This window comes from Eriocheir sinensis, chromosome 20, assembly GCF_024679095.1.
Source record: "Eriocheir sinensis breed Jianghai 21 chromosome 20, ASM2467909v1, whole genome shotgun sequence".
In the NCBI taxonomy this organism is placed as follows: Eukaryota; Metazoa; Arthropoda; class Malacostraca; order Decapoda; family Varunidae; genus Eriocheir; species Eriocheir sinensis.
Genome location: NC_066528.1, coordinates 9,512,677 through 9,534,339, shown reverse-complemented (window position 1 = coordinate 9,534,339; position 21,663 = coordinate 9,512,677). Strand labels below are relative to the sequence as shown.

At 40.5% G+C, this 21,663-nt stretch overlaps 1 long non-coding RNA gene across 2 annotated transcripts; it reads right to left on the bottom strand.

Annotated features, from left to right (window-relative positions):
* Positions 1 to 710: 710 nt before the first annotated feature.
* On the bottom strand, positions 711 to 7,542 carry LOC127001163 (uncharacterized). 2 transcript variants are annotated; one of them, XR_007754831.1, is made up of 2 exons: positions 5,261 to 7,542; positions 711 to 5,198 (listed from the first exon to the last, which is right to left on the bottom strand). It is a non-coding gene; the product is annotated as an uncharacterized LOC127001163 (long non-coding RNA). The 2 variants fall into 2 exon arrangements; XR_007754832.1 differs by having other exon boundaries at positions 711 to 5,136.
* Between the last annotated feature and the right edge of the window lie 14,121 nt (positions 7,543 to 21,663).

Here is a 21,663-nt window from a genome sequence, read left to right as displayed (position 1 = left end):
CGCATTTCTTTTCTTCTTCTCTCCTCACTTGTGTATATTCATTTCTCGCCTGTCTGTATTTATCTATATTTGTTTAATTTCTCCTTTTATAACTATTCCATGCTTTATCTCTTACCCTTTTAGCATCCATACATTTCTTGTTAAACCATTCTTTGTTTCCTTTTTTTCTTTATTTCATAATATGGTACATATCCTCTAACTCCATTATAAATTTCAAGAAAGCAATTATATTTTTCTTGTACACTCTTGGCCTCTTCAATTACTGCCCAGTTCATATTTCTGAAGAAGGTTTTAAGTTCCTCATACCTAACCTTAAAGTAATTTCTCCTTTTCGCTTTATGCTTTTCGTCAAGCACTTCTACACAATTACTGTTTATTTCTACTTGTAACATTTCGTGATCGCTCTTTCCAAGCGGACACTTATGCTTTACATCATCTATGTTTATTCCTTTTAGATCTAGTTTTGCCGGTTGGTTGTTTCCTCTGTATCTAGTTTCTTCCCTCACCCATTGGTTAAGATTATTTTCTGCCAAGTCAAGTAGTTTAGCACCCCATGAATTTTCACTCTTTTTAGTTTCAAATTCTTCACAATTTACTTTTTTACAATTAAAGTCTCCCATCGGAATACTAAATTTTCCTCACGTTTAAGTTCTGTGTCTAGTAATTCATTCACCGTGTTTTCTATCTTTTCATATTTTTCTTTAGTCCAAGATGTTGTGTATGGAGGAACATATGTTACTATTATTTTCAGTTTTACATTATTACTTAAGCTGATCTGTATGCTTAAAATTTCAGTATTTTCCAAACCTTCCTTCACTGTAATAGGACTTAATTCCTTTCTTACCATAATCATTACTCCTCTTCCTCTTATTCTTTCTTTCCTATATAGCCTATTCTATAGTTACATTCATCTATTTGTATTATTTCTTTGTCTTTCGTTAATTTTGTTTCAGTTATTCCCATTATGTCCGGTTTTTCATTCCTCAGACAATTTCTCAATTCTAATTTTTTTTGACAGTAAACCATCTATATTTGTATACGATATTTTTACATTGTCTGTTCTTCCATTATTTTTCCCCATTTCATGTTCTCTTTGGTCTATTCTTTCTTCCTTATCCAGCACTTCACCATTCTCCCATTCCACCCTCTGCAAAGAAACTTTTTTCTATCTCTTTCACTTCTTTCCTCATTTTTTTCCTTTGCATCACTTACTATAGTACTTCCATTTGAGACTGGCTGGTGGGGTGTTGGCTGCTACGGGGTCAGCCCCGCCCCGCACCTTGCCACGCACCCTCAACACGTCTTGCTTCCTCTCATGTGTCAGCTATTTATACTACCTTTAAATGAATTTAATTAAATGACTGGATAATCCAATTAGGTTCTGTAGTGTTATGATTGTTTCATTTCTAGGATAATAACAAAGATTTTGTATAAATACGACACTTGACAATATTGTAATCCAACGTTGTCAAGTGTCATGGCGTTTATGCAAAATCTTTGTTATTATCCTAAAAATGAAACTATGTTAACACTATATGACCTTATCTGATTATCCAATTAATTAGTCAAATTCATTTAAAGATAGTAAATAGCTGACACATGAGAGGAAGTGAGAGGTGTTGAGGGTGTGTGGCAAGGTGCGGGGCGGGGCGGGGCTGACCCTGCAGCGGCCAACACATCACCGGCCAGTTTCAAATGGAAATACTATAGTTCTTTTTATAGTCTGCCTCTCCTCTAAATTCATGTTTCTTCTTATATACGTCTGCTTGTATTGATCTTTTTTCTTTAAGTTTCCAGCTCATACTTATTATCTTTTCTACTACTGATACTGCCTTAAATGTTATTTTCATAGGCCTGTCTTTTCCTTTCTCACACTTCCCCAGTCTCATCACATCCTCCACATCCTCCACCAGTCGCCCTGACTCATTATATAGACTTTCTAGTGTATCCTTAATTTTCTTTATTTCTCTCCCTTTTCTTTGCATTCTTGCTGGAACCTTTTCCTCTTTCACTCCCATTATTATTAAACTTCTTTTCAACCACTTCTCTTACTAGATTTTCTATTTTATTACTTGAACAACTTTTTCTCTTTCAGCCTTTCTTTCCTGCACTTGTTGTTGCATTATTTCCTTAGAATCACTTTTTTCCTTATCATTTGTGTCTATTAAATTATTCATTTCCACATTTGTCGTTTTTATTCCTTCTTCCACTCCCTTCATTCTTTTAGATAGCTCTTGATTTACTACTTCCTTCATTTTCTCTTCTATGTCACTTTCTCTGCATTTTACAGCAATATTTTCTTTTTCCTCCAATTCTTTAGTTCTACATTGATCACATTTTAACCCCTTCACTACGGCCGGGCCAAAACAACACCACACACTGTATCCGGGATCACCACGCGCGCCAAATTTCAAATGTCACTATTGAATATAACAAGTTTTCAGCCATAAACTCAACATAATCATCATGTATTATATATGAAAACATGCAGAATTAAATGGTGCACATAAAGAAACATAATTTAATTGAAAATTTTGAGATGTAAGCATAAATATACATAAAATAACTCATATATTGGCTAAAGCGAGCCAGGACGCAGTATGTGTATCCTCGGATATGGTTCAGGGCACGCAAGGACGCAGTATACACGTTCTTGTGTTGAAGGGGTTAAATCCATTCCTCTATGTCCTCCATTCTTTTTGTTATTTCCTCTTTCACAATGACTTTCATCCTTTCGTCTTTATCTTGTTCACTATAATGAGATGTTTTCATCACTTCACATTTTTCTCATGTCACTTACCTCAGATTTTCTTTCTATATCTTTCCTTAACTCTCCGATAACTTCAGTCAGCTTTGTGATCTCATCTCTCATGGCTTTCACCTCACTTTTTGTCAACTCCGCATCTTCCTCCAGTATACTGAGTCTCCTCCATGTTCTTGGTACCTCACATCCTCCAGGAGTAAATCCCTGAAAGCCATAATCCTCATAAACCTCAGCCTCTTTGGTGAAATCCGGCGGGGCTTTGTTTGGGATGTCTGCCATTTTCTGGACTCTGGTTTGGCACTCTATCCCTCCTGGATGCTTTTCTTAGTCCTTTTTATTTCCATATTTCCCTTGGGAGACAGGACCTATCCTCCTATTCCCCCCAGACCTTGCACCTACAACATAGGCAAAGAAATCGGGTCTCCTGGTCCTTTTGAGCAGACGACCGATGAGCAGCTGGGATGTGATGTTTACCTCCCGGCGGGCGGCGGCGGTGTGGAATGCACACATAAACTTTTGTTATTTTCAAGTGGCACTGCCTGCTCCAATTCACCACCATCATCAACCCATGCTGACACTCCAGTCAGTAAGTCAGTCAAAACAAAAGAGAAATAGACGGAAACAAGCGATGAAAATGTAGAATAAACCCAATAACATGTTGAAGGGCACTGGAATGTGCATGGTGCACCTCATACTCTTGTTTGTTAACAAGTGGTGCTGCCCACACCAACTCAGCACCACCACAACACCACGCTGTCATTTTAGTCAAATCAGACATAACAAGACAAAAAACAGGCAATAATAATGTAGAGTAGGTACGTGTATAAGGCCACTGTGGAAAGAATGTGACACACCTTACACTTTCCTATGCTAAGCAACAATGATAGTGTTATGCGGGGAAACCCAGAACAATCGATCCTCTTAAATAATTAAGGTATTAACTGTGAATTAAGTGATGGTGCAGCAGGGCAGACATTCAGACAGACAGACGAACCAGTGATGGGTCAGCATCGTGTGGGTCTGACTCATAGTGAAGGTGCTGAGGATGGTTAGTTAGGTTTTTTCTTTCACGGGGAACGACGAGGAGGAATTTTTCACCTAAGTCACGTGGGAGAGCGAAACAGCTGTCTCTAAACTCCTGAGTTTGCGGAACAGGCCAAGTATCTGTAACTACAACCACTGTTCGGTATGCTAGTTTAACCGGCAGCCACGCCAAAGGGAGGGGGGGGAGTCAAGTAGGGAGCGCGTTGAGAGCCGCCTATCAGTCGAGCCCTCGCCTCTCCTCACGCAGGTACGTGTGAAATTAACTCCAACGGACAGTGATTATTTAGTGTGTTACAATGTTATTATTATACCTATAACGGTTAACTCAGTCGAGCCCTCGCCTCTCCTCACGCAGGTTCCCTACTGACTGGACGGTTACCCCCTTGTTGTGTATTAATATGTAAAGTTCCCCTTTGTTGTGCCGATCCATGATCACCCTCTGGTATCTCAGACCTGCACGAATGTCTCATCCCATGATTAACTCAGTAATAGAAAAGGATAAATTTTTTTTGTGTCATTTGTATAGTCCAGTATTTGTGGGGACTCATGACCACCTCCTTGGTGTCCTGAACCCCCATGACTACCTTGCTTCCATGATCATCCCTGTGAACACATATTGGTGGTAGGAAACATTTTTCAGTAATAATCATGTATCATTGAACCCTGATTAGGGTAGCTTGTTATTTAGCAACGGTTAGGTGTTTAAGCTATGGCCAGTGTACCATATCTACCATGTAGTTGTAATAGTCTGAAGAGATGAGTGAGCCCTTTAAGGTGAATAGGAGTGATGAGTGATAATTATTAATTAGACTTGTTACTTAACTTCAGTCAGCTCGCTACCATGACCAACAGAATGATGAATTGTAAATAATATTGTTGCTTAACTTCAGTCAGCTCACTACCATTACCAACAGAATGATGAATTGTAAATAATATTGTTGCTTAACTTCAGTAAGCTCGCTACCATTACCAACAGAATGATGAATTGTAAATAATATTGTTGCTTAACTTCAGTCAGCTCGCTACCATTACCAACAGAATGATGAATTGTAAATACTATTGTTAATTAACTTCAGTAAGCTTGTAACCATTACCAACAGAATGATGAATTGTAAATAATATTGTTAATTAACTTCAGTAAGCTCGCTACCATTACCAACAGAATGATGAATTGTAAATACTATTGTTAATTAACTTCAGTAAGCTTGTAACCATTACCAACAGAATGATGAATTGTAAATAATATTGTTAATTAACTTCAGTCAGCTTGTAACCATTACCAACAGAATGATGAATTGTAAATAATATTGTTAATTAACTTCAGTCAGCTTGTAACCATTACCAACAGAATGATGGATTGTAAATAATATTGTTAATTAACTTCAGTCAGCTCGCTACCATTACCAACAGAATGATGGATTGTAAATAATATTGTTAATTAACTTCAGTCACCTCGCTACCATTACCAACAGAATGATGGATTGTAAATAATATTGTTAATTAACTTCAGTAAGCTTGTAACCATTACCAACAGAATGATGGATTGTAAATAATATTGTTAATTAACTTCAGTCAGCTCGCTACCATTACCAACAGAATGATGGATTGTAAATAATATTGTTAATTAACTTCAGTAAGCTTGTAACCATTACCAACAGAATGATGGATTGTAAATAATATTGTTAATTAACTTCAGTCAGCTTGTAACCATTACCAACAGAATGATGAATTGTAAATAATATTGTTAATTAACTTCAGTCAGCTTGTAACCATTACCAACAGAATGATGGATTGTAAATAATATTGTTAATTAACTTCAGTCAGCTCGCTACCATTACCAACAGAATGATGAATTGTAAATAATATTGTTAATTAACTTCAGTCAGCTTGTAACCATTACCAACAGAATGATGGATTGTAAATAATATTGTTAATTAACTTCAGTCAGCTCGCTACCATTACCAACAGAATGATGGATTGTAAATAATATTGTTAATTAACTTCAGTAAGCTTGTAACCATTACCAACAGAATGATGGATTGTAAATAATATTGTTAATTAACTTCAGTCAGCTCGCTACCATTACCAACAGAATGATGGATTGTAAATAATATTGTTAATTAACTTCAGTAAGCTTGTAACCATTACCAACAGAATGATGGATTGTAAATAATATTGTTAATTAACTTCAGTCAGCTTGTAACCATTACCAACAGAATGATGAATTGTAAATAATATTGTTAATTAACTTCAGTCAGCTTGTAACCATTACCAACAGAATGATGGATTGTAAATAATATTGTTAATTAACTTCAGTCAGCTCGCTACCATTACCAACAGAATGATGAATTGTAAATAATATTGTTAATTAACTTCAGTCAGCTCGCTACCATTACCAACAGAATGATGGATTGTAAATAATATTGTTAATTAACTTCAGTCAGCTCGCTACCATTACCAACAGAATGATGAATTGTAAATAATATTGTTAATTAACTTCAGTCAGCTCGCTACCATTACCAACAGAATGATGGATTGTAAATAATATTGTTAATTAACTTCAGTCAGCTCGCTACCATTACCAACAGAATGATGGATTGTAAATAATATTGTTAATTAACTTCAGTAAGCTTGTAACCATTACCAACAGAATGATGAATTGTAAATAATATTGTTAATTAACTTCAGTAAGCTTGTAACCATTACCAACAGAATGATGGATTGTAAATAATATTGTTGCTTAACTTCAGTAAGCTTGTAACCATTACCAACAGAATGATGGATTGTAAATAATATTGTTGCTTAACTTCAGTAAGCTTGTAACCATTACCAACAGAATGATGGATTGTAAATAATATTGTTGCTTAACTTCAGTAAGCTTGTAACCATTACCAACAGAATGATGGATTGTAAATAATATTGTTGCTTAACTTCAGTAAGCTCGCTACCATTATATACCAACATAATGTGAATAAACCTCATAATATAACCTTGTGTTGCATCACCCTAACAACTATGAAACTCACTTGATAGTAACAAATTAAAAACAGAGGATTGAAGCTGAAGGCAACACAATAGGAGTTTTTACAATTCTATAGAAGTCTCAAAATAATGGCAAAACGGGTTGTTCAGCATGAGCTTTTCCTCTTCGTGCCGGATAAATGAGGTTCTCCTGTACAGTGATTTCTGGGCTGAAGTTCAGAGCTCACATGCACACCCAAATCCCTATCACAGCTGGAGTGGTCTTTGAGGGGGTGGGGGGGAAGGAGGGGTATTGTTTAATGTGTAAGTACTTCGGGAATTATTTTCTCACACACTTAGGACACTGCAACTGTCAATATTAAACTGCATCATCCATTTGTCATTCCACTCATACAGGACATTTGCATCTCCTGTAGCACCTCACCATTGTTGTCTGAAATGATGTCTTCCTATTTTTGTGTCATCATCAAACTTGCTTTTATGTTGCTGATTATAACGCAGTCAAGATCATTATGATAAACAGGAATGGACCCAGAACTGATTGCTGCAGGATGCCAGAACTAACTCAGCCCATTTTGATTTATCCCCATATTTCTGAATGCTCTGCTTGCTTCCTGTCACTAGGCCATGCTTCAATCCACTTTACTTTCTATCCCATGGACCTTTATTTTAGTAAGAAGTCTTTGGTGAGGCACTTTGTCAAATGCTTTACTAAAATCAAGATAAACACCATCATTATTTTCGTTCCTGTCTGTCAGATCGTACACTTTTTGTGAAATAATAAAATTATGACAAGATTTACCCTTAATAAACCAATGCCAGGAGCTCTTGATAAGAATGTTTTTAGATGGTCATGAACATTTTTAGATATAACATTCAAACAATTTTCCTATGACAGACAACACTGGCCTTTTTCACACACAAATGGGGGATTCGTGGTGTAGTGGTTAGCACACTCGGCTCACAACCGAGAGAGCCCGGGTTCAATTCCCGGGCGGAGTGGAAAAATTTGGGTGGCTTTTCCGATACCCTACGCCCCTGTCCACCCAGCAGTGAATGGGTACCAGGTATTAATCGGGGGTTGTGTCCTGTCTCCTGGGATTTGTTCCCTTCTCCTATAATTCCTTCCCCTTCTGTCTCTCTCCGGCATATGACCACAGATGTTGCGCCGACTAAACAAAACTTTCTAGCTTTCACACACAAACACAAAGTGACGAGAGGAAGGAGAGAAAAAGTCTAACAGGAAAGGAGGAAGGATGGAAAGTGTCTTATACGAATATCAATGGAATAGTGTCATCGTGGATAGAGTTTAACGACTATTTGAGAGACAGAGAACCTGATATTGTGGGTCTGACAGAAACTAAGTTGTGTGACTCAGTTGAGGTGGTGGGGATTGGAGAAGGTGCATACAATATACGGAGGAGAGACTGAAAGAGAAAACAGGGAGGAGGTGTGATGTTGATGGTAAGGAAAGGCATTAGGGTGGAAGAGGTGATTGAGGGTGAAGGCTTGGCAGAGGTACTGAAAGTGAATATTGTGGGTGCTGAAGGAAGGAGGCAGTATGTAGTAGGGTATGTGCCACCAAGAACCAATGCATGGAAGGCCCGAGAATATGAACAAATGATACAAGACAGTGAGTTGCTCTGATGGAATGTTGAGAGAGGGTGAGAGAATAATTTTAATGGGTGATTTTAATTGCAAGGAGGTAGAATGGGAGGATTGGCAGACTCAGGGAACAGAAGAGTCGTGGGGAGGAAGACTCCTGCAACTGGCAATGGAACATGTGCTGACGCAAGGGATTAAGGAACATAAGTACTAGATTCGGGAAAGGAGAGGCATCAAGATTAGACCTGGTTTTTAGCAAGGAACCAGAAGTAATAGAAAATATCAAAATAGATTGCCCAATAGCAAAGAGTGACCATGTGATTGTGGAATTTGAAGTCAAAGAAAAGAGAACGATTGACCGAAAAGAGGATCACAAAATAGGGAGAAGTAACTATTGTAAGGCAGACTTTGTTAATATGAGAATTTTTTTTGAAAATGCAAATTGGAGTGGGCTGTACAAAGCCAAAAGTACCCAAGACAAGTGGGAGGAGTTTCTAAAGCTGTACAAAGAAGCCGAGAATAGATATGTCCCTAAGGCAACCAAAAAGGATGTTGGTAAAAAGGAATGGTTTAACAAAAGATGCGAGGCGGCTAGAAAAAGAAAGGAGGAAGCCTGGAAGGGATGGAGGAGATGAAGAAGAATCAACGCGTGGAACAATTTCAAACAAGCAAGGAATGAATATACAAAGATTAGAAGAGAAGAAAAATGGAAATATGAAAAAGATATAATCGACAAATGCAAAGACCAACCTAAATTATTTCATAGACATGTGGACGGCAAATTAAAGAATAGAGAAACAATCGATAAACTGAAAATGGATGGAACTACATATGAAAACCCAGCAGAGATGGCAGAAGTGATGAGCAATAGCTTTCATAGAGTTTTCACAAAGGAAGACGACTTCGTACAACCGCCGGGCCAGGAGAGAGGAAGGGTTATGCAGGAGAAACAGTTAACGGTGCAGGAGGTCAAAGAAAGCTTGAACAAGCTGGATGTAAGAAAGGCGACAGGGCAGGATGAAGTATCAGGGTGGATCCTGAGAGAATGTAGTGAGCAACTTGCAGAGAAACTGCACTCCATAATGAGCGCCTCCCTGGGTGAAGGAAAGGTACCACAAGATTGGAAGAGAGCAAACATAGTACCAATTTATAAAGGAAGAAAGAGAGAGGACCCATTAAATTACAGACCGGTTTCATTCACTAGTGTGGTTGCGAAGATATGTGAGAGGCTAGTTAAAAACAGGTGGTCGGATTTTTTAGAAAGTGAGAGAATTATCTCGGATTGCCAGTTTGGATTCAGGAGAGGGAGATCTTGTGTCACCAACTTGTTATGTTATTACTCAAGGGTGACAGATTTAATACAAGAGAGAGAAGGCTGGGGGGATGGAGTGTACCTGGATTTGAAAAAGGCATTCGACAAAGTACCACACAGAAGACTAATTTGGAAAATTAAAAATAGGGGTGGAGTGGGTGATGGACTGATTAAGTGGCTGGAGGACTTCCTAACTAACAGGGAAATGAGGACAATAATCAGGGACAGGGTTTCCAACTGGTGCCCAGTGAGGAGTGGGGTCCCACAAGGTTCGGTGCTGGCGCCAATAATGTTTGCTGTTTATATAAATGATATGGTGGACGGAGTGACCAGCTATGTGAGTTTGTTTGCAGATGATGCAAAGCTATTGAGACGAGTCAATGATGTGAAAGACTGTGAGGCATTGCAGAGGGACCTGGACAAAATATGGGAGTGGAGTGGTACATGGCAGATGGAATTCAACCTTGGGAAATGTAAAAAAATAGTTTGGTAGGAGTGGTAGATGATGTGAATATGATTATAAGATGGGAAGTGAGATAATATGCAGAGGAGTGGAAGAAAAAGATTTGGGAGTGACTGTCTCAGAGAACATGTCACCGGGCAAACACATCAACAGGATAACGGGACAAACTATAAATTTGCTGAAGAACATAAGAACGGCATTTGTGTATTTGGACGAAGAGATCATGAAGAAAATAATAGTTACAATGATAAGGCCAAGGTTGGAGTATGCAGCAGTGGTCTGGTCTCCTCACAAAAAGAAGAATATAAGAAAGCTGGAAAGAGTACAGAGAATGGCAACTAAGATGGTACTGGAACTTAGGGATCGGACTTACAATGAGAGACTCAATAGCATGGGGCTCACAACCCTGGAGAGAAGAAGAGAAAGAGGAGACCTGAAAGCGGTGTACAGGGTGGCGAGTGGGGTGGAGAATCTGGACAGAGAGGACCTGTGTGTGTGGAGCGAGAGAGAAACAAGAGGACATGGAAAGAAGTTGAGGGCGACCACATGTAGGCGAGATGCGAAAAAGTTTAGCTTCCCAAACAGAAGCATTGAGCTGCGGAATGGACTGGAGGAGGAGGTGGTTTGTGCAAGAAACATTCATGATTTCAAGGAAAAGTTGGATAAGAGCAGATACGGAGACGGGACAGCGCGAGCGTAGCTCTTTTCCCGTATGTCACAACTAGGTAAATACACACACACACACACACACATATTAATGATATGCCAGAGGGAATAAACAGCTACATGAGCCTGTTCACAGATGATGCTAAACTGCAAAGACAGATAAGAAACAGTGAAGACTGCAAGGAGCTGCAAGAGGACCTAAACAAGATTTGGAAATGGAGTCAGAAATGGGAGATGAAATTCAACGTGAAGAAATGTCATGTTATGGAAATGGGAAAAAGTGTAGAAAGACCAAAATGGACATATAAAATGGGAGATGGGGAAATATTAAAGAAAGTAAATGAAGAGAGAGACCTGGAAGTAATAATGCAAGATTATATGCAGCCAGAAAGTCATATAAATCAGATCTTCGGTGATACATATAACATGGTGAGAAGTATAGGCATAGCATTCCACTACATGGACAAAGAAATGATGAAAAAATTAATAACTACTATGATCAGACCTAAACTAGAATACGCGGAAACAGTGTGGTCTCCACATATGAAGAAACACATAATAAAACTAGAAAGAATACAGAGGATGGCAACAAAAATGGTTCCAGAACTGGAGGGACTGACATATGAAGAGAGACTAAAGGAAATGGACTTGCCAACACTAGAACAAAGAAGAGAAAGAGGAGACCTAATACAAATATATAGGCTATTGAGTAAAATGGAAGAAGTAGAAAACGAGAAATTGCTACTAAGAGAAGAACCTTCTAGCAAGAATACTAGAGGACATAGTAAAAAGTTGAGGAAGGGAAGATGCTCAAGAGACATAAAGAAATATAGCTTCCCACAAAGAAATATAGAGGTTTGGAACAGACTAAGTCAAGAAATAGTATCGACGAAGAGTGTGCAGAGCTTCAAGGAAAAGTTGGATAATTATAGTTACGGAGACGGGACCACACGAGCGTAAGCCCAGGCCCTGTAAAATTACAACTAGGTAAATACACACACCTGAAAAGGTAGCCTTTAGTCAATAATTTGGTGCATCAACTTGCACTGTAAATATGTAACGTTCATCTTGCTGCTAGTATTCCAAAAGCTTGCATTTTATTTCTTAGGATTAAAATTGAGCATAAGGTAATACTATTGACACTCAAGTTTGTGTTAAATATACAAAGAAGACATAATTACTCCTCCTTCAGCAAAACAAAATTGACAAAAATAGTGCTTTACCATAAACTTGGAAATATAGTTATTCTGCAGAGTTCAACACACATAGTCATTCTCCTGAGTTGCTTCATTTGCATTGAAGCTGAAGGAACTAGTAGTGTACTGCCTTCTTGATGCAGGCTGTTGGGTGCTGCACCACCTGGCAGGCACCCAGCGGACCTCTTGTGAGGAATGTTACAAAAATGTTTAATGATCTGATAGGACTTTCTGGAGTCTTGGAACTTCTGCTTCTGCCATTAAACCTTCTGTAATAAAAAATGCATAAACTTTGCCATCATTAGCAGTAACAGCATCAGCTGCTCCTCGTCATGTTGTTCACACTCACGATTTATCTCCTACATTTTTATTGGCCTGATTTATGTGTACCATTTACCGTTGATGAGGTTTCAGGCCCCGCTCCACTGCCAGCGCAGCACTCCACAGGGCCGTCAACAATTATGATGTTAGCCTCAATAATAATCCTCGATATGCACTTATTCACAATGTCGTAGTGAGTGAGTGAGTCTTAACTGCTTTCATGGATAGCCTACTGATGTCATTTTAATAAACTTGGCATCATTATGGTCACTTGGTCATGTTTTGGTTCATACCAATCACAATATCTTTCCTTTTTACAGTATCACAAATATTCCTCATATCATTTTCCATTTATCTGATATTTTCTTTATACATATTATCACAACCTAATGTCCAATGTGCATTTGGTGTGAGAAGAATGGATGGAATGAGTAATGAAAATGTGTATGAGCGTTTAGGAATGTGTCAAGTGGGAAGAAGTGTAGAGTGGTGGAAGAAGTGAAGCGACAGACTTTAAAGTGGTTTGGCCACATGGAGCGAATGGAGGAGAGTAAGATGTCTAGGAGGTGTATGTAAGTGAGACAGAGGGAGGGAATGTTAGAGGACGACCTCCAGTAAAATGGAGAGATAGGATGCAGAAGTATGAGGAGAGAGATGGGGAGGGAGAAAGAGATAAAGTAACGGTCAAAAAAATGTTTTCAGTAATTTATTCAGTCAAATCGATCAATGGAAATTATAAAAGGCTAACAAAGAAATGTTATGACTAGGTGCAATGGAAAATGAGAAATTTAGCAATGCCTGGGTTATATATTGCTAGTTTAAATCCAATCATATAAGTGTACTTTTCATATTAATTAGGTTAGGTTATTTTCATAACAGTTAAGGGGGGCGGCCAGGGGTATTTTTTGACAAATATTTTTTGAAACACACAAAAATTACTTTTCGCCCTCACTGTGTGGGGAAGGGTGTGAAATATCAGGTGCAGACATTTTTTTCTGCAAAATTTAAAAAACAGCATCACCAGAGCAAGATTTAAATGTCCCGCTGTGTTGCGCGTCACTACCTCAAATGTGCCTCGCCGTGTGGTATGATGGTGACACTGGTATTTTTCGCATAAATCATGTTATAAATTATTTCCTTTTTCCAAATTTTGCCACTTGGCATTCCTCCTCTCTCTGCTGTGTGTGTGTGAGTGAGCTAGTGTGGAGTGGCGGCCAGTGTGCTGGCAGTGCCTCACCAAGTGTTAGAGGGTGAGCACTATCGCGTTGCGCGCCTCCTGACTTCTTTCGCAAGCAACTTCTTATGATGACTTGCAAGAGATGCACAGAGAAAGCGAGAATGGGCTTCCTGAAGAAGGCTTGTATGTAGAGATGGAGCCAGCAGGCTTCACATGAAGGTGAAGCTCAACCTACTGGGGCGTGAATGTCATCCCCGCCAACAAACCACCACTGCATCCCCTAACTCAACCACCACCACTGCCACCACCATCATCTCCACCACCATTGCAACCACAATCACCACCAATACCAGGACCCTCACATGCTGAACATTATAGAACATATTAAAGGTTCTAATGCAACTTTGAAGAAGTACCATCAATGGAAAGACCAAGAGAGAAGCCAGCATATAACACCAAAGGCCAAGAAAAGAAAAACTAAGAAGGACCAAGAATATCAAGCAGGAGAGTTCTAGGAATAAATGTGGCAACAGTGAGGAAGGTGGTGCTTTCTGACACCCTCACCATGGAGTGACTAATACCTTTTTGAAGGCGGGACCAGATGCCTATTCCAGTTTTCTACAAAGTAGAAGGTACAGGCAATGATATGTGAAGATTTCATGCCAATCTAAACAAAAACAAATGGCAAGACACAGAGGATATGGAAAAAAAAATTGACAGCTGTTTTCTCAAGAAGTGTATTTTCCGGTTTTGAAAAGCCTCACAGACTTTACTATAAATCTGATTGTCTATTGTTTTGCATTAATAAAGAGTACAAACAACGGTTGATTTTTGTATGTGAGAACTTTTGAAATTTTTTGAAAAATAACGGATTTACAGAGGAGAGAAAATAATGTTTAATTATCAATTTTTTTTTTACCTAGCCAAAAATCAAAAATGTAATCACTTGGAGTTGTAGAGGTACATAAGACGTTTCTATGGTATTTTTTTTTAAATCAACTGACTGATAAACAAAGACTGTGAAGCAAATTTAAGTTTTTGTTCTTTTTTAAGTTACCCCCGGCAAGTCAGCCGAATTTCATGAAATTCACATTAAGTAATAAGTAAACATATACAAATAACATACTATGATTTCAGACCCATAGGGTATACCAATCATGCAAAATGCCCCCCCCCTTAACATATGATGGCCTATAGAGTGACTCTTTAGGTAGAGTAATATTGCTCCTTTGATATAAACTTCAAGTGTGATGTTAACCTGGTAGCAGTGGGGATCATATATGTTTCTTAATGGTCCCCCAAACGAGAAAAATGAGAAAAAAATCACCCCTCACACAAACAATTTCATAATATATATCAAAGCATTCGCGATCAGATTATGTATCATCTATTTTGGGGGGTTTAAATCATGGCACTGCTACCAGGTTAAGATGTAGATAATAACCAACAAAATAAAATCTGATAGATCTCAAACAGTCTTAACCTAGCAATTTCGGAGGATCCTGTTTGGGGCTCCTGTGAGTCAGTCCGCCGAAATGGCGGACCCCGTTTGGGGCTCGGCTCAAAACCCCTAATTCGAGCTAATTGTGGGCGGTGGCGGCATAGAGCAACCCACCATGCATGCCTTGGGTCATCGTGGTGGGTGAGTGATCTTGAGGTGGGCTTATTTGTCATAGGTGGTGCTGTAAGGTCATGGCAGTAAGGTCATACAGTACCTAATCACTTGTCAAATTCTCTAAAGTAGACAACAAGCAACTCTTGGATAGATACCACGCGTCACTAGACCGTTTAATTTGTAACAAACACCACCCAAAAAGAATGGAGTTTGAGTAAAAGTAAACATTTTTAACTGCTTTGTGGTTATGAGAGGAGTACTCTGATATACGTTCCATGCTCTTTTCTTAGTCTCAAAATGCAGTGTAATGTTGGCGTTTCTCAGCCACTTTTCAGCTTTCCAATGCCGAAGCCCACGGGTTAAGAACAAGAACGTATAAATTCTGCGCGAAGCTGGAAGTCCTATACAAGGCAGTTCATGGAAATCTAACCCCACTTAACCTCACTTTAATACAACTCATTTTATATACTAAAACTGAGATGAAACAGGCTCGTAATTTCGACATATTTTTTTTTTTTTTTTGGGGGGGGGGGGGGTGACCAGAGCATCATAGGTTCATGAGTGAGGGTAGCGATTGAAGTGAGCACACGGGGCTGGGGGAGATTTTTTTAAATTAAGCATATTGAGGGGGGCTATAGCTACCCTAGCCCCCCAGAAATTACAGCCCTGTGAGACACCAGCAATTAAGGTGCAGCTCCCAATCCCTTCCTCTCTCCATGGTGAACTATGTATGAGCATGTGATTTTGACTTGCTTCTGGAGCAAGTCTGGGGGAATATTCACGAAAGTGTAGCCTACTGATTTCGAGATGCTGACTGCTTATTTCTGGACAAAATATGATGCTGACGAGGGCCGTCAATAATTTCAATGTTAGCCTCATTAACCCCCTGGGTGCCAGCGCCGTGCATCTATGGCGGCGGGTAGGCGCACGCTGTGTGCCAGCGCCGTTTATCTACGGCGGCAATTCAGAAAAATCGCCGTGGCCTTATTTTGACTGAGAAGCTTTTCATACTTTGTCAGGACACTATTCATACCTTTACCCCTCCTAGTCACTGATCTTCACCCCCCCACCAAGTCTCTAGGGATCCCGAGGGTACGGGTCCCTTTCCTGACCTGACCGCAGTGCAGGGAAGATGTCTCGCCATGCAAAGCATATTTTGCGAGCGTCCAACTTTGCTCGTGCCCTTGATGAAGCCCCTAGTGACTTCACGGATAGTGATTCAAGTGACTTTGAGTCTGATAGTGACCTTGATAAATATTAGATTTATAATGATAGTGCTAACTCGAGTGGTGAGGAAAGTGAGGTGCCGACGCCTCGCCACTCACATTATGCCCAAGTAAAAAGGGTTTTCGAACCCTCTGCTGCCTCTCAGGCCAAAAGGCAGAAGTTTGATAGATGAGCTCCCTGGGGCGAGTAAATCTACGGGCTGTAACACTCCAAATATCGGAAACTTCCGGTGCCTAGAAATCATGGATATTTTAAAAAGTGAATACTGTAGTAAAATGTATCAAGTATGTGTTGTCTAATCATTCTGAACACTTTTCCACAAAAAACAAAAAATCCAAATTTGCTTGGCACCAGGGGAAGGTTTTTGCGGAAAATGCGTGGCACCGAGGGGGTTAATAATCTTTGATGCTCTTTTTCTCAAACATCATAGTGAGTGAGTGAGTGTCTTAATTGGTTTCACAAATAATAACACAAATATCTTTTGGTTCCTTTTTCATGTCTGATATTTTCATTACAGTACCACAATTAAATATCCAACGATTACGAATTCTCTCAATTTCAGTCTGGAGAACTGCACAACACTGGTCATTTGCTGAGTGGTTGATTTCAGGCTTCTTGTATCTCACACAATTTATGCATTTCTTCTCAGCCATGGTGCACTTCTGTGATCTATGATTGCCAGTACATTTGAAACATTTTGGGGCTTCTCCATTAATTACTCTTGGCAGTACAGTTGGCCTCAAGATGGCTGTATCTCTGACAGTGATAACATATAATTGCATGGTATCTGTCTCTCAATGTATATATTCTCCATTCTAATTTCAACTTGTCGTGATTCTTGTGAATCAGCTCTCTCACAGTTGGGTTGCACCTCAAAATGTAATGCATCGTGCCGCCAGCTGCAGGCTTACTAAAAACCAACTCAACCTTATCCTCAACACCCTCAATTGCGTGTAAGAACTCATTACGTCTAAGATGATCTCCTTTATTTTTTCCTTGGTCTCCTCTTTATGCACATTGCATATCATGATCTTTGGTTTCATCTTTCCAACACTCTTGGTACTTATTTGCTCAAAAGACTCCAATTCTTCAGCAGCCTCATCTCTTGTGTTCTCATTATCAAAGTTCATGACAATATATTACCTCCATTAGTGAATCTTGAATCAGTTATTTGAATGCCATTCAATGCCAAGAAGTCTTCACAACCAAAATATTCTTCTTGACTTTCCTATCTCTCTTCACCACCTCAGCCCAACTAAGCATCTTGTCAGCAGCAAGGGAGTCAGCAACTGACCCCAGGCCCTCCAGCACCTTCTCAGCCTTTGATTCAACTTCATCTTTTACCACAGATATTTTTTTAGATAATTCTTGCTTGAATTCGTCCAATTTCTCCACAATTTTGGTAGCCAGAGATGCTTCATGGAGGCATGGGTTGCAAATCCAATTATTTTAGGTATATTCTCCTGCACACTTCACATGACAGACGATGACACCATTTAGGACACAAACAGCATCCAATCCACTTCCTGCCTGTGAAATCCTCACAAACGTAACACAAATCCCTCACGCCCCTGGCTCTGCCAGCAGCAGCCATGTCGACACAGCACTCCCTGTGCGGAGCAAAACAACACACCCGCCCAGCACAACGACCACTCACTCGATCACTCCTGTATGATGCGCCGGTAAAACTAGAGAAGTATAAGTATGTGAGGCCTTGGAAAGGTTATTATTCTCGTGGGGGCAATATTGGAGGCTGAGTCGTCAAAGTAACGGCCTCGTGTTCAGGAGGACGCGAGTTCAATCCCCGCCCGGTGCCACCAAGCTGGGATTTTTCAGCCGCCGCCGAGTGGCTTAAAACTATCCACATGCTGTCCAGAAGACCACCTATCAACCCGGACTCTAGATTCTAGGATCAAAGATGAGCTCTGGGAGGCCAGTATGAGCCAATGCAAGATGGCGCCACTATAAACACTCGCCATGCCAGAACGGGCTGGGCCGACCATCAGGACCTACCGGAAAGAAGCCTTGGACCGACCATCAGGATCCACTGGAAGAAGCCTACCGCGCAATAGGCTGCAATGTAAAAAAAAAAAAAAAAAAAAAAAAAAAAAAGAATGTGACTTATTTCTGTGAGGAAGTATTTCTTGCAACACCGGCTGGACCATGGAGGTATAAAGGGTGGAGAGGCCGTGAAGCGCTTGGGCTGATGCCAGCGAACTGTCAGTCGGCCATCTTTTTGTAGGGCTAGGCAGCGATTGCTGGGTAGTATCGAAAGCCTTCGATAGAGTCTGGCACAAGTCTTTGCTTTCTAAACTGCCCTCTTTCGGATTCTATCCCTCTCTCTGTTCCTTTATCCCCAGTTTCCTTTCCGGCCGTTCCATCTCTGCGGTGGTAGACGGTCACTGCTCTTCCCCTAAACCTATCAACAGTGGCGTTCCACAGGGCTCTGTCCTATCACCCACTCTCTTCCTGTTATTCATCAATGATCTTCTTTCCATAACAAACTGTCCTGTCCACTCATACGCCGACGACTCCACTCTGCATTATTCAACTTCTTTCAATAGAAGACCATCACAACAGGAAGTACACAACTCCAGACTGGAGGCTGCAGAACGCTTAACCTCAGACCTTGCTATCATTTCCGATTGGGGCAGAAGGAACCTTGTGTCCTTCAATGCCTCAAAAACTCAATTTCTCCACCTATCAACTCGACACAATCTTCCAAACACCTATCCCCTATTCTTCGACAACACTCAGCTGTCACCGTCTTCAACACTAAATATCCTCGGTCTATCCTTAACTCAAAATCTCAATTGGAAACTTCATATCTCCTCTCTCGCTAAATCAGCTTCCTCGAGGCGTTCTGTATCGTCTCCGGCAGTTCTTCTCCCCCGCGCAGTTGCTATCCATATACAGGGGCCTTGTCCGCCCTCGTATGGAGTATGCATCTCATGTGTGGGGGGGCTCCACTCACACAGCTCTTCTGGACAGTGGAGTCTAAGGCTCTTCGTCTCATCAGCTCTCCTCCTACTGATAGTCTTCTTCCTCTTAAATTCCGCCGCGATGTTGCCTCTCTTTCTATCTTCTATCGATATTTCCATGCTGACTGCTCTTCTGAACTTGCTAACTGCATGCCTCCTCCCCTCCCGCGGCCCCGCTGCACACGACTTTCTACTCATGCTCATCCCTATACTGTCCAAACCCCTTATGCAAGAGTTAACCTGCATCTTCACTCTTTCATCCCTCACGCTAGTAAACTTTGGAACAATCTTCCTTCATCTGTATTTCCTCCTGCCTACGACTTGAACTCTTTCAAAAGGAGGGTATCAGGACACCTCTCCTCCCGAAATTGACCTTTCTTTTGGCCACCTCTTTTGATTCTTTTTTGGGAGCAGCGAGTAGTGGGCGCGTTTTTTTTTTTTTTTTTTTATGCCCTTGAGCTGTCTCCTTTGTTGTAAAAAAAAAAAAAAAAAAAAAAAAAAAAGTGATGAAACACGTCATGGAAGTATTTCACCATGTTGGAATGCATGTTTGTCCCCTGTCTAAGAGGTGGGGTTGGGGTGAGGTCACATATAGTTAATAGGGAAAGTCAGGTCTGTTTATGGGTTGGGCTATGATGACTCAGGTCGAGAAAAACCGAGGTCAGGGTGAGGACAGATAATTAATAAGGGGTGTCAGGTCTTGACCCGAGTCGATCCACACATATTCTGTCTATAATTCAGTAGAGCTCTCGTGCAGCGAGAGTAATAAAGGCAGGAGTGTCGCTCCGTGTGTGGTCTTGAATGCTGACTACCTGTGTTTCACTTGGGTGCAATGAACAAGCAAACAAAAATCTGATCCATCCATTACTTTTCACCAGTAAGTTATTCATTAATTCATTTTTATATCTGATGTTCAAGCAAGCGTGCATGACTTTTATAAACAAGACTGATGCACAGGACATATGCACATTGATTATTTGATCAAAGTGTTAGCAACATCTCTGGCAAGATCGTTGGCTATATAGCCGGATTTGTCAGCTTAAAACCTAAGAGATCTTTAAAGTGTGAGTCGTGCTGCAATGCTTTATTTACCCAACATCTGGATGCAACTCACTGAGTTATCTCAGTTGAAAATAAAGGCCACCTATCTTTTCCATCCAGAGATGTTGCCATTTGTCTTGTGTGTGAAAGAAAATTCAGAGAGAAAGTTTAACAGTATAGTAACCTACCATATGCAAAGTTGTCAACACATGCTTGGCACACTTAACATTGTAACACTTGTGCGGTACTGTCGTGACTTCCAGGAGAGGGCTGTCTTCTCCAGCCTGGCACAACACTTGTTAGACAGTGATCCGTTCAATAATCATCTTGTGTTACTGATCAAGGCTGTAGGCGAGACCTATCTGCAGGTCAGGCACATATATGCAGCCAGACAGTTTACTGCATGACTAATATCCCTTAAAGGCGCCAAAAGCAGAGCCAGGATGAATAAATTAGTACGATTTAGTGGAATGTGATTCTGTGTATAATATATAAGATCTAGTCTGAAGGACCTGTTGGCATGAAATATATGGGTAGCAATAACACTGTAGTTTCATTTGACACGCCTGCATATTATAAGTAAGTATAAACAGTGTAAACTAGGGTAAAAAAAAAAGTGCTACTGAAGTGACAGCCCCTACAACAATATGGTGGACGGGGGAGAGTGGTGGGCTCACCCGAGACAGTACTGACAGCGCGCCTCACAGCCACTCCACCCTTAATATACCTCCATGGGCTGGACCACAACAAACAACAGCACATGCCGCTGCCCGCCCTGCCGTCCCGCACCCTGCACAACACCAGGTGGCAGGTGTGAATGTTGTGTCCCAGGGCGAGAAGCGGATAATAGCGCCGGTAACAGTCACGAGGAGCATTGATCTGTCAGACCATGCCGGAAAGACCTGGCAGCAGAGGGGAAGGGGCGAAGAAGAGATGCTGCCAGTGCGACTTCACAGGGAAGCTCAATCATGAAGGTCTGTGTGCAAGATGTGAGGAGGAGGCGAGGAGGAAGAAGGAGGTGTGCCGTGCGTGTGAGAAGAAAGTAAAAGGAGACAAAGGCCTACAGTGTGATGGGTGTGAGAGCTGGGCCCATATTACATGTGAGGAGGTGAAAATAGAGTTATATGAAGGGCTAGAAAAATCTAAAGAGGAGCTATGGTTCTGTAAAAAATGCAAACCAGTGGTGAAAAGAAGTAGAAAAAAGGTGGGCCTACTTGAAGAGAAACTAGTGAGAAAGAAGAAAGAAATGGAACTGCAGACACAAGAATT